This window comes from Lepidochelys olivacea, assembly GCF_965140295.1.
Source record: "Lepidochelys olivacea isolate rLepOli2 genome assembly, chromosome: 12".
In the NCBI taxonomy this organism is placed as follows: domain Eukaryota; kingdom Metazoa; phylum Chordata; order Testudines; family Cheloniidae; genus Lepidochelys; species Lepidochelys olivacea.
The window spans coordinates 40,389,156-40,401,485 of NC_140422.1; the positions used below are offsets into that span (position 1 = coordinate 40,389,156).

The window sequence follows — 12,330 nt, forward strand, 5'->3', positions numbered from 1 at the left end:
CCTCACACTGTGAGAGGGGGGATGGCAGGGACCCATTTCTTGTGTGAGACTCTCTAGCTGGAGAGGCCAGCCCTCGCTGGGCTTCTGACAACTGGAGGGGAAAGGGGTTTCCTTAACATAGAGGCAGGATCAGGCTGGGGTTTACTACGCACTAACCCCTCTGGTCATCTAGATGACCCCTGGCAAAGGGACCATGGAAGGCAGGACTCCTAGCCATTGCTGCTGAGGGGGTTGGTCTACAAGTCAGTGACCCAGTGCTGCACCCTTGTCCTGTAGGGAGGTGTTAACAGCACAGCAAGACAGAGCAGCCCTCTGGCCTGTAGATACTAGCCCAGGGGGAAGTGGAGTGATTTTTAGCTTCTAGCAATGCTGGTACTGGGAACAGCCAACAAGCTGCTATTATCTAAAGGGAATCCAGCCGTTGCTTCCCTCCAGTTGTGACAAACTCCTACTGGAAATGGCGTCCTGTGTCCAGAGTGATCCCTCTGTAGGTGAACAGCTGCAGCATTTGCCAGAGACTAGCCCCACTTTGCAGGGGCAGGGAGCTGTTTATGGCTGCAGGGGCCAGGGTAGCCCAACTAAACTGTCCTGCACTAGCCCCACCCATGCCCCAGTCAATGCACAGCTGGGCTGCCAGGTGTTTGGAGCAGACCAGCACCTTGCAGCTGGTGGGAGCCCCCTGCTGATCCCTTATCTCGTCCCAGCCCTCCTGCAAACCTGAGCCATAAACAAGAGCTCAAAATGGGCCAAGGCCACTGATCTCCAAACAATGCTGCAGCATGTAGCTCTCCCACAGCTAGGCAGAAGCTGAGCTTGGAAGCTGGCTAGCGAGGAGCATCCCGTGCAGAGGAGAGGTTTGCAAGAGTGAATGCTGTTGCTTCTTATCTTCCTAATTTACAGCTGCTTGCCTCTGCCACAGTGGGCCAGAGCCAGCCCAGGACCTCGTTAAGAACAATGAATGACATCTAAAGTGGTCCGGCTCCTGGGACTGCTCTGGCCTTGGCTTCACTACACCTCCTGTGAGCTGTGGCAAAATAGTCATCTGCAGAAAGGCTTTAGGGAGCGAGTGGCACCGCTGCCCATGGGAGCTTCCTTTGTGTCTGCAGGGAGGTGGGAGGCCTGTGCAGAGGGTGTGATGGAGGCTGGTGAGAGCTGGGCCGGGGCCACGGCCACACGGGCAGGAAGGAGCCAGCAAGGCTTCCTCCCCACTGCCCTAAGCTAACCTGACCACCTGTGCTCCAGGGGCTGGAGTTCGGGGGGTGAACTGGGCTTGCCAGGTGCATGTGCCCATTGAGACGCTGCATTGCCAGCGAGTGCCTGAGCTCTGGAGTGAGCACGACCCTCCCCAGCAGTTGCTGCTGAGCTGGGAGCTGCTTAGAGACTTTTTCCCTTCCAGGTGACGTGATTTAGCCTGTAGCCAGCCAGTGGTAGAACTGGGAAGAGAACCCAGGAGTCCTGCCCTACAGAAGCGTGCTTGGCTCTTGCTTCACTGATGGCAACTGTGGCTGTGGGGAAAAAACTGCCCTGTTCCAACCGAGAGGAGGCAGCTGCTCTGGGGTGAGTCCAGTGCCTGTTCTTACAGTGGTGGTGAGGTGCCCGGCAGTTTTGGGGGGATTAAACTTGCATGCTCTATGCTCGTGAGCAGGGGTAGGTCCAGGCCCTGCTTGGTACCAGGCCCAAGGACCTTAATGCTGCAGAGATGAATGCCAGGAAGTCATTTAAGCAGCTGAGTTTCAAACCCTGCTGCCCAACCAGTCGGAGGGCAGCGAGGTATCTGGGCCCTGAGCCCCTCCCGCAGCACGTGCCCTCGCTTTCACCCTCCACCAGACTGAACAGGTCTGGGCCTGCCGCTCACGGGAGCCTCCATGGGCACCTTTTACTTTAACAGGTCCCTGCTGGGGAGCAGAAACCCCCTGCTCCGGCCTGGCCCCTTCCTTCTGCCCAGAGATAGTCCACCTGCTCCAGATAAATCCCAGGCTGGGGAAGGGGGCCACTTCTAAACCCAGAGAGCTGCCTGTAACCTGAGGCCAGGCCCTGGCTCCTTGCTTTGCTTAGTGGTGGGGGGCCACAGACTGCCTTCTCCCCACAGTGCCCTTCCATGGGGGAGGCTGGATGCAGACTGTGCCTGGACCGAGCACTGTGGGAGCTGCTCCAACCCCCCCTGGCCTGATGCTCACCGGGGGGGGGTGTCTACGCTACTTAAACACCATTTGGGCTCGGTATGTGCCCTGGGAAGGGGGAGGATCCCAGAGCCTGAGCTCCAGCCCAAGCCCAAAGGTCACACCACAGTTAAATAGCCCCTGAGCCCAAGCCCATGAGTCTAACTCAGCTGGCAGGGGCCTGCTCTGGGATTTTAGTTGCAGTGTTGACAAACAACCCTGAGTGGCTCCTCCTGCTGGGCCATACGAGGGTTCCAATTATCTGATTGCAGAAAACTGAGCACCCCGTCCCACCCCTTCTCCAAGGCCCTGCCCCGCTCACTCCCTCTTCTCTCACCCCCCAACCCCCTTACTTGCTCATTTTCACCAGGCTGGGGATTGGGGTGGGGGTGCAGGCTCTGGGGTGGGGTCAAAGATTGTGGGTTTGGGGTGCAGGAGGGGGCTCCAGGCTGGGGGGGGTGGGGCTAAGGGGTTCAGAAGGGTGCTCAGGACTGGGGCAGGGGTTTGGGGTGAGGGCTCCAGTTGGGGGTGGGGGTTCTGGGGTGCAGACAGGGATTTGGAGGGGGTGCAGGCTCAGGTGGCTCCTGTAAGCAGCTGTCATGTTCCGCCAGTTTCTAGGCACAGGGGCAGCCAGGGGTCTCTGCATGCCACCCCTACCTGCTGGTACCGCCCCCGCAGCTCTCATTGGCCATGCTTCCCGGCCAATGGGAGCTGCAGAGCTGGCACTCAGGGCGGGGGCACTGTGCAGAGCCCCCCCGGCCCCTCTTGCACCTAGGAGCCAGAGGGAGATGCCAGCCACTGTGGCCAACAGGACTTCTAGGGGCAGTACTGACTGGAGCTGCCAGGATCCCTTTCCAGCCACATGTTCCAGCTGAAACCCGGATGCCTGACAACTGTCAGTTACACACAGGCAGGTCTCCGCCTGCCCCCCATGTGGCTAATGTGGGGGGCTGCAGCAAGACCCGGACCGCTCCACTTAACCCCACCTGTTCGCTCCAGCCCCCGTTTGCTTGGCTGGGGCTGTCTAGCCCTGCCCGCAGCTGCTGACGGTGCGAGAAGTTCCCAGCAGTGGCTGAGCATGTGACCCTACCGATGTGGGTGCAGCCTCCCCCTGCACCAAAGCGCAAATCTGGGCCTGGTTCCAGGGGCAGCCTTTGCTGTCCGTCTCTGAGAACAGCTGCTGGCCTGCAGTGGAAAATAACACTCCCTGCCTCTCTCTACCAGAGCCTGACCCCCTGCTCCTCTCAGGGTCCCCCCTGCAGCTGCCCTGGATCTGTGCTGAACTCTCCCAGGACAACAAGACAAACATCCCATTGCTTGTGGGAGCCCTGGGCACCCCTAGCGTGCTCAGTGCCGATCAGCCCCCCAGGCAGCACATCCCAGCACCATCAGATGTTCCCTTTCCCTGCGTTTTGCAGAGGGACGTCTCCCCACCGCAGGGCTCTGCTCTGTGCCCACCAACCAGCCCAAGGCACAGGATGGGGCCCTCGCTTCCTCCCCCCCCCCCCCCCCCAGCAGAAGGCATTGGCTTCTCACCCAGCTTGCCAACCCACCCCATACTGGCCAGGAGGCACCTTGGTTGCTTTCATGGGCAGGAACCCACTGGTGGAGGTGGCCCTAGGAAGAAGGGCCTCACTGATGCTGAGTGCCCACCAGTGACTCTTGGCTCTCACTGAGCAGGAGCAAGCTCCCCAGGGGCTAGCCAGTGAGCCTGGGCGCCTCAGCCAGGCATCAGCCGGAGAGTACAGCCCTGCCCAGTTGCCAGGATGGGCAGCGGCATGAGCCCGCCTCGAGCACTAGCTCAGGGGGCCTGTAGCAGGACGGGGCCAGTGGCTACTGGGGCCTCAGGGCAGGGCCCCCACTCTTCCCCGGGACAAGGTGACTTTCTGCGACCCAAACAGGAGCTTCCCAGCCTGGCATCCCCCCGCAGGCACACGCTCAGCTCCACCGCTGCGGTCACTGGGGGCCCTAACACAGAGCGGGCCCCAGGGCCCTGCAATGAGGCAGCTTGCCCTGCTCCAAGCAGGCCTGGAGGGTACCGTGGGCACGGCACCCGCTGGTGTCTCCTCCCCTCGTGGGCTGTCACTGGGAGCAGCTGAAAGGGGGATGGTGATGGACAAGGCGGGTGAGGGACCAGTGTATGGGCTTCACCCAGCTTGTGTCTCTGTCCTGACCAAGCACGGCTACACCAAGGCTGCAACCACTGGGCTGGCGCAGACACAGCTCGAGGCTGAGATTCGGCTCCGTGCCCCTGTCGTTCTGCCCCACAGCACCAGCGCCGGGCGGCTGATGGGCCGTGACTGCTGCTTGTTCGGCTACGCGGAGCCGGCTGGTGGCACTCTGTGTGCCTGGACCCGCCTGGACCCAGCCTGGGGGCTTGGGGCAGGGATCATCTCATTAGCCGTGTGCACAGCACTTAGTGCAATGAGGCCCTGGTGTGTGGGGGGCCACTGGGCACTTTGCACTACAAACATCGTAACCTCCCAGAGGTCCTGGACAGCACCAGGGAGCAGTGCGCTGGGCCAGCTCTAGCTGTGGCGGGCAGGGGCCCCTGGGTTGTTAACAGGCAGGGAGCGTCCATTCCAAACTCTTCCTTGGGTTTGCATTTCCCTCGAGCATCCGCGCTCTGCGGGTTTGCAAAGCCTCTTAGTAACGAGACCTCCACCGCAGCAGCCCCTTCAGCATCCCACCGGGGGCTGGGATGGAAACCTCCCTGGAGCACGTCGGCTCCGGCCCGCTCACCTGCAGCCGGCCCCCGGCGCGCTCAGCTCCTGCCCCAACAGCAGAGAGTTCAGAAAGCTGGGGCCTGCAGACTAGGCCCCGTTGACGGCTGTTGTTTCTTCAGGGCTCTGGCTCCCGCCACCGGCGCGAAGGATGGGCGACGGCCTGGCTGGCGCAGCCGGGCACCCGTGCAGGAGCAGCTGGAGCCAGGGTGGCGGGCTCCTGCCCAGGACTGCGGGAGGGCCTACGGGGCCGGCGCTGAGGAAGGGACAGCACCCCGTGCAGCTGTAGCTGAGGCCTCAGGCCCCACAGGAGGGTCGTACAGGCAGCTGAGGAGCAAAGCTGGATGGGAGGGTGGGGCTGGGCGCTGTCTGACCGGGGAGCCCCTGACGGCTGGTTTCTCGCTCAGCAGCTTTCCCCGAGCTGCACCATCTCCCTGCAGCTAGCCGTGCGCTCCCTGGAGGTGCTGGCCAGCCCGCTGTTCCGCTCTGCCCCTGCCCCTGCCCTGGCCCTGGCCCTGGCCCTGCTGCCCCTCAGCCACCACCTTGCACTGTAGCCCACCCGCCCCAGCCAGACCCCTGGATGATCGCCACTCTTCCTTCCTGCCCCCGCTCTATGGCCTGGCTTCACCCGGCTCCCAGCTTGGCATCCTGCCCATCTCTGCTCAGCGCTGCCCCTGGCATCTCGCCCCTCCACGCCTGCCAGCAGCTGCCGGCCCCCTGGGCCGTGAGCACCATCACGTCCCTTATGGCAGGGAGGCAGCACGGGTGGGGAACGGCGGCTCAGGCCTCGGCCTTTGGGCAGTGCCACGGCTACCCCGGGGAAGGGGGCAGTGCTCAGAGGAGAGCGTCCGCATGACCCAGCAGTGCCAGGGCCACGACCTGCTATCCACAGTGACCAGAAAGGCCTTGTGGTCACCCAGGCCTGAGCTCCAGTGTTCATTAGTATTCGCTAGGAGGGGAGCACCTAGAGGTCCTACCGGAGACCAGTGCTCCACCGTGCCCAGCGCTGCACAGGTGAGAGGCAGTCCCCCGGTGGGCCAAAGGAAGGATTATCACCCATTGGGCCTTCTGTACCTTTTACAAATCCCCAAGTCAGCTGGGGGGGCAGGGAGGGGATGCCCCAAGCTGAAGCCCGTGGGACTTGCTGTGGCTGCGTGTGTGGGCTGAGCAGAACCCCAGGGAGGGGGGCGGGCCAGCCTGCAAGTGACGAGGGACTCGGTGCTTCTCAGACGCCTGTGTGGGCTTCTCTGGGGAATGCAGATCAGCTGGCAGGAGCCACGTGACCTGCCTACTGGGCACTTGGCACATGTTCCCCTTGGAGCACGTTCCTGCAGGGTGTGAACACCCACACTTGCTGACAGGGGCCACCACTCAGCGCGCCGACTGCCCAGCGCACATGCAGCAAGCAGCTGCTTAGGGAGAGTGACTCGGAGACCCAGCTCCAGCCTGGCTGCTCTGGTCTGTAGGCGAGAAGCAGAGGTCTGGTCCCTGACGCAGCACCTAGGGCCTGTGGAGATGAGCGCTCTGGGACTGCTGTGAGTCAGTGGGGGGGACTGGCTGATGTGCTGGGCACCCTTTGTGCCATGAGCTTAGCCCCGCAGCGAATGTCCCTGGGTCAATGAACCAGGGCCAGAGGTTCTGCGGTTCCTCCCTTGTGGAGTCAGTAGCAGGGATTTAAATGCAGCTGACCAGTGAAATGTACCGGCCCCGCTCATGCCCAGCGCGGCCAGGCTGCAGGTCTGGCTCGGGGCTCGTGTCTGCCACACAGGGCTCATCCTGTCAGTCAGGGTTCAGGGCCAGAGTTCTCAAACACGGTGGCCGCACTAGTGCAATGAGAGCTAGGCAGTGAGTGGGCTCAGCAGCAGTGCGGCTCCCAGGCTCATTCAGTGTCTCTGACACTGAAGCCAGGAGGAAAATGTGGGAAATAGGAGTGTGAAGAGCATGAGTCAGGTTCAGCAATGGTCCATTATCAGCCTTCCTGCATCCCCCGCCCTCCCTCCCGAGCAGCTGGCACTGGCTATTGGCAGGGGGAGGGGAGGGGATGGACCCCGGCTCTGACCCGCTATGGTGATTCCTAGGTTCTCAGCTGTGCCAGCCTTTCCATGGGTGCTTGCACCTTTTGGCACCACCATTCCATTGTCCGAGCAAACGTGTTACCTGCAAACCCCGCGCATGGGAGGCTTGGCTCGGGTTGGGTGGTTTTTAATGAATCCTGGTTCTCACAGCAGGTTGCACTGTGCTCGGCGCTACACAAATACAGAGTAGCTGCTCCTTACCCCAAGGGCTAAAGAGTCAAGGTAGCCCCGGGCTGGGGCACAAAAGCCAAGTGACCGATGTGATGCCAGCAAACAGCGTGTGCGTGCGAGAGTGCGAGTACATGTGGATTCACGCTGGAGCGGATTCACTCGTTGGGAGGCGAGGGGGGTGATGGAGACAAGGCTATGAGAATGCCCTGGGGGCGGGGAGCACCTTGGACCCTGGACTCTCGAGGCAGCCCCCAGCATGCTGCCTCATTGCACTGCGCAAATATTTGCCTTCCCCAGCTGCTCAGAGGGCAAGGCAGGCTCCCGGGTGTTTTCTGAGGCTTCCCTTTCACAGGCAGTTGGCAGGGCTCTTCCCTGCTCCTTTCCTGGGGTGGTTTGTGTCCCCGGGGCGTACATCCAGCAGAGGGGTTAGCGTGAGGCTACAGAGCGAGGCTGACAAAAGCCGCCTTGCCCTGGCGTAGCTGTGCCCGTCTCCCACCGCAGTAACATCACTGCCCCGCACGGCGCTGAGCCCTGGTCGGCACAAGGCCAGTGCAGATCCTGGGTTACCTCTGTCGACCCGAACAGCCCTCCAGCAGCGGTCCCCCAACGTCCGAGCCTGACCATTGTGAACTCCACTGCCCAGAGGTCACGGAGAACGGATGGGAACCCACGTATTTCTGAACTGCCTTTGCACGACTCCCCACCTAGCAGCTCTCCCTCGCGTGCCACTGGCCAAGGCCACGCTCCTGTCTGGAGCACACAAGAGGATTGGGTCTCCTGGGCCTGTGGGTGGAAGCAGCCGTGCTGTCACAGCTGTGGAGCAGGCGTCAAGCCGTGGCCAGCTGCGAAAGGATCGCACGGGGGACAGCAGCAGAGTAGTGTGAAAGCGATGGAACTGCAGCAGGCATGCCAGGCCGGGGGCCCACCTGCTGGGGCCCACCTGCAGACCTTCTATAACGAGCTGCATGCAGAGACCCCCAGAGCACTGGGCTACCTCTGAAGTGCCTGAGACAGACCACTGCCAGGAACCGGACGGAGGACATGCAACGGGGGGTCCAGCTATGCCACGAGCCAGGACCTGTTTGAGACTCCACCGCAGCCGAGGCTGAGCAAGCCCGCTGCAGGGAAAGGAGCCTCGGCTAAGCATGTGAATGCATTTTCCAGGACCATGTTTAAACATGCAGATGGTGCCTGACCCCAGTGTCGCAGGCCACAGGTATCGACAAACAGAGGGAGCATTGTGAGCTGCTTTTCATTCCCCTGTAATGCTGGGGGCAGAGCACGTGGAGCAGTTAGTTTATGCACCCGGGGATGGCCCCTGCGTCCTCCTGAGAGATCATGAACCTTCTGTGGCAGTAATCGGTAACCTTCCGCCACAGGGATCTAGGGCTGGCAGCCTTATTTCCTCCTCCATGGCAGGACACTTCCCCACGCCACTCTGCGCTGTTTGGCATGCACCATTGCGGTATGCTGGCTGTGGGCGTACGGGCCAGGCAGCTACCGGACAGGAGCTGCAGCTGTGCTCTCTGTGTGTGGTACCCGTACGCAAGAGAGATCAGCTGCCGTCCCCCGGCCTGGGGCAATAGTGCCAGCATCCTGCACTCGTACCCATGTCAACAGGGGCCAAAACGTTACTGCTCGATGGAGCCAAACAATTCCCTCCCCATGTCCCCTCTTCCCCTGCCCCCCTGACAGGCTGGGCCACGCTCACCAGGCCTTGGACTGCAGAGCAGTGCTAGGCAGAGGGTGTTAATAAGCATGGCTTGTTTAAAACTTTGGGGGAGCGAGGGCAGGGAGTTCTGAACCTTCCCTTTCCGCTGTTACTCTAAATACAATTGATACCTGCCACGGCCGCCTGAGGGTCCCCTCCACACCTGCGGACGCCTGTCCCTGATAAAGGGGAGGCAGAAGAGCACTTGAGAGGACATGTTCTCGGAGATAATGCAGGCCAGTGCGGCATCAGCCGGTGAGCACAGGGCCAGGAGGGTGAACACTGCAGGCAGCCTGGAGAAGGAAAGAGCAGAGAGGAGAAGGGCCCAGGAATCCCAGCAGGAAAAGGAGAGGGAGATGCACCAGGATGTAATGGGGCTTCTCCAACAGCAAACACAGCTGCTGCAGACTCTGGTGGACCTGGGCTCACCTCCCTTTGCAGTACATGGAGAACTCCCTACACCCACCACCGTTCCACATGGCATCAGGGGCTACACCCCTTTCCTGACCACACCACATTTGCGGACCTTAAGGACAACCACAACTCCACCTGCACTGACCTGCTGTATGCTGCTGTCTGTGTAGCCAAAATGGGCTGAGACGGCCTGGAATGTTCTTTTCCTTGTTAAGTTCTATCTGTTAATTGCTTTCTGAAGTTTTTCTTGTATTTATTTTTCAGTTGCACGTGGGGTTTTTGCACTGGTTTTGGTTCGCAATAAAAGCCTGGTTTTGGAAATGAATTCATCTTTATTACTTGACAACACGTGCTGCTGAATGCGGCGCGCTAGTGAAAGACCCCACTGCTGGGCTGTCAAGGTTCCTTCCCCACTCTGAACTCTAGGGTACAGATGTGGGGACCTGCATGAAAAAACCCCTAAGCTTATTTTTACCAGCTTAGGTTAAAACTTCCCCAAGGTACAAACTATTTTACCTTTTGCCCTTGGACTTTATTGCTGCCACCACCAAGCGTCTAACAAATATATAACAGGGAAAGAGCCCGCTTGGAAACGTCTTTCCCCACAAAATCCTCCCCAAACCCTACACCCCCTTTCCTGGTGAAGGCTTGATAAAAATCCTCACCAATTTGCATAGGTGAACACAGACCCAAACCCTTGGATCTTAAGAACAATGAAAAAGCAATCAGGTTCTTAAAAGAAGAATTTTAATTGAAGAAAAAGTAAAAGAATCACCTCTGTAAAATCAGGATGGTAAATACCTTACAGGGTAATCAGATTCAAAACATAGAGAATCCCTCTTGGCAAAACCTTAAGTTACAAAAAGACACAAAAAACAGGAATATACATTTCATTCAGCACAACTTATTTTATCAGCCATTTAAACAAAACAGAATCTAACGCATATCTAGCTAGATTACTTACTAAGTTCTAAGACTCCATTCCTTTTCTGTTCCTGGCAAAAACAACACACAGACAGAGAGAACCTTTGTTTCTCCCCTGCTCCAGCTTTGAAAGTATCTTGTCTCCTCATTGGTCATTTTGGTTAGGTGCCAGCGAGGTTATCCTAGCTTCTTAACCCTTTACAGGTGAAAGGGTTTTGCCTCTGGCCAGGAGGGATTTTAAAGGTGTTTACCCTTCCCTGTATATTTTTGACATGGGCATTGTCCTGGGCAGCAGAACTTATGGGGTCAGTGACACACAGAGTAATTAGAAATGTCCAGCAAGCACTGAAAAGTGAATGGGTGCATTAGCAGATAGGGTTACAGTCATAGATGTACACAATTCCTAACAGGCCCCAAAACTGCAGGGCCAAGGAGCATCCAGCCCACCCCGCACATCACTGGGGCGGACTGTCAAAGGGCTCTTTCAAGGCCTCCCAGAGCCATAGAGCTCTGTACTGAGCTCTTCTAACAGCTCTTGTGTCGGGCTGTTCAAATTCAGCAGAGAGCCGCTCCACCCCCACCCCAGCAGCAACTTCCCCCATTTGCTTCACAGACATCATGCAGGATGCAGCAGGCAACTAGAACCATTGGGATATTTTTTTTCATTTAGATCCAATCATGTGAGTGAACAAAGCCAGCGTCCCTCCCTTCAACCTACCAAACGCACATTCAACTCTCATTCTGCACCTGCTGAGCCAGAGGCTGATGCTTCCCTTGGTGTTGTCGAGGGGGCTGGTGTACAGCTTCATGAGCCAGGGGTAGGCCGGGTCCCCCAGGATCACAACTGGCATTTCAACATCACCAGAGTTAACTCTCTGGTTGTCAAAGACTGCCCCTGCTTGTAACTTTCTGAACAGTCCTGTGTGCGTAAAGATGCGTGTGTCATGCACCTTCCCTGACCAGCCCACACTGATGTCAGTGATGCATCCCTGGTGAGCCACCAATGTGTGTGTAACCGCAGAAACATAGCCCTTGCTGTTGACGTACGGTGTTGCAAGGTGAGCTGGTGCCAAAATAGGAATACATGTGCTATCTATCACCCCACGGCAGTTTGGGAGCACCATTGCAGCAGATTCATCCACTATGTCCTGCACGTTACAGAGAATCACAGACCTGCCCAGCAGGAGACGAGGAGTGGCCTTCACACTTGCCTGCCAACGGCCCCCACTGTGGATCTTCCAGGTCCCAAGTGATTGCCCACTGACCAGCAGCAAGCTGGTGTTGCAAGCTTTCACAGTTCAATCACCGTTCTCTTCTCAGCTGGGAATACATTTCTCCTTCTGGTGTCCCTGCACTGGAGGGCTGGACTGAGCTCAGAGCCCTCAGATGGCCTGTACTACGACACCATCCACCAGTCAGTGCTCGTTTCTAGGGGCGAGAAGCACGCTCCACCCTCAGCAGCTACTCCTCGAAAGCCGCCAACATCTTGAACTGGTTTCCGTTGTGTCCCACGCAATCTGTCCTCCACGAAATCATCCCGTTCCCCGGTGCTGTGGTTCTTCGTGCAGCCCTGCAAATACTGGACTGTCGTTCAGCCTGGGCTTGTAACGCTCATGCCAACGGTGCACAGCTGTGCAGGGCCGCAGGCTCCGTGTTTCTGTCAGAGACGATGAACCGCAAAAAGGGCCAGGCCGGTGTGTGAGATGTTTTTAAAAGGCGTGCATATCATGGGATACGGATGGCACCACTGCGGGATGAAGTTGCATGCTGGGAACTTGACCCCCTTGCTCCCAGGCACCCCTGCGTGACTCAGTGCTGCCCTGCCATGTATTGCCAAGATTTCCCAGAAGACAATGTGCTGGACTGTGGTGAGCGGCACACTGGGAAACCTCCCCTGGGGCGCTGTGCTGTGCATCCACACACGCACGCCTGACGAGTTCGTGCAGCACCGATGCCCGGACCCAACGTGATCTACCAGTGTGCAACATACTAACCGCTGCAGCTCTATGCCACATTGCTCCTGTCAGCCCAGATCTGTAGTGTAGACATGGCCTGAGAGACCTCTCCGAGAATGCTGCTGTGCTGTGTTGTGCTCTGCCTTCCACGGTGCTGAGGTTGCTCTCAAGCCATCCTAACGCAGTCCCAGCGGGTTC

General features: G+C 58.7%; 1 long non-coding RNA gene across 1 annotated transcript; it reads left to right on the forward strand.

The window, feature by feature from the left end:
* Positions 1 to 615: 615 nt before the first annotated feature.
* LOC311528824 lies at positions 616 to 6,894 on the forward strand. The gene is made up of 3 exons (XR_014713711.1): positions 616 to 854; positions 1,397 to 1,557; positions 5,005 to 6,894. It is a non-coding gene; the product is annotated as an uncharacterized lncRNA (long non-coding RNA).
* The last annotated feature ends 5,436 nt before the right edge of the window (positions 6,895 to 12,330 follow it).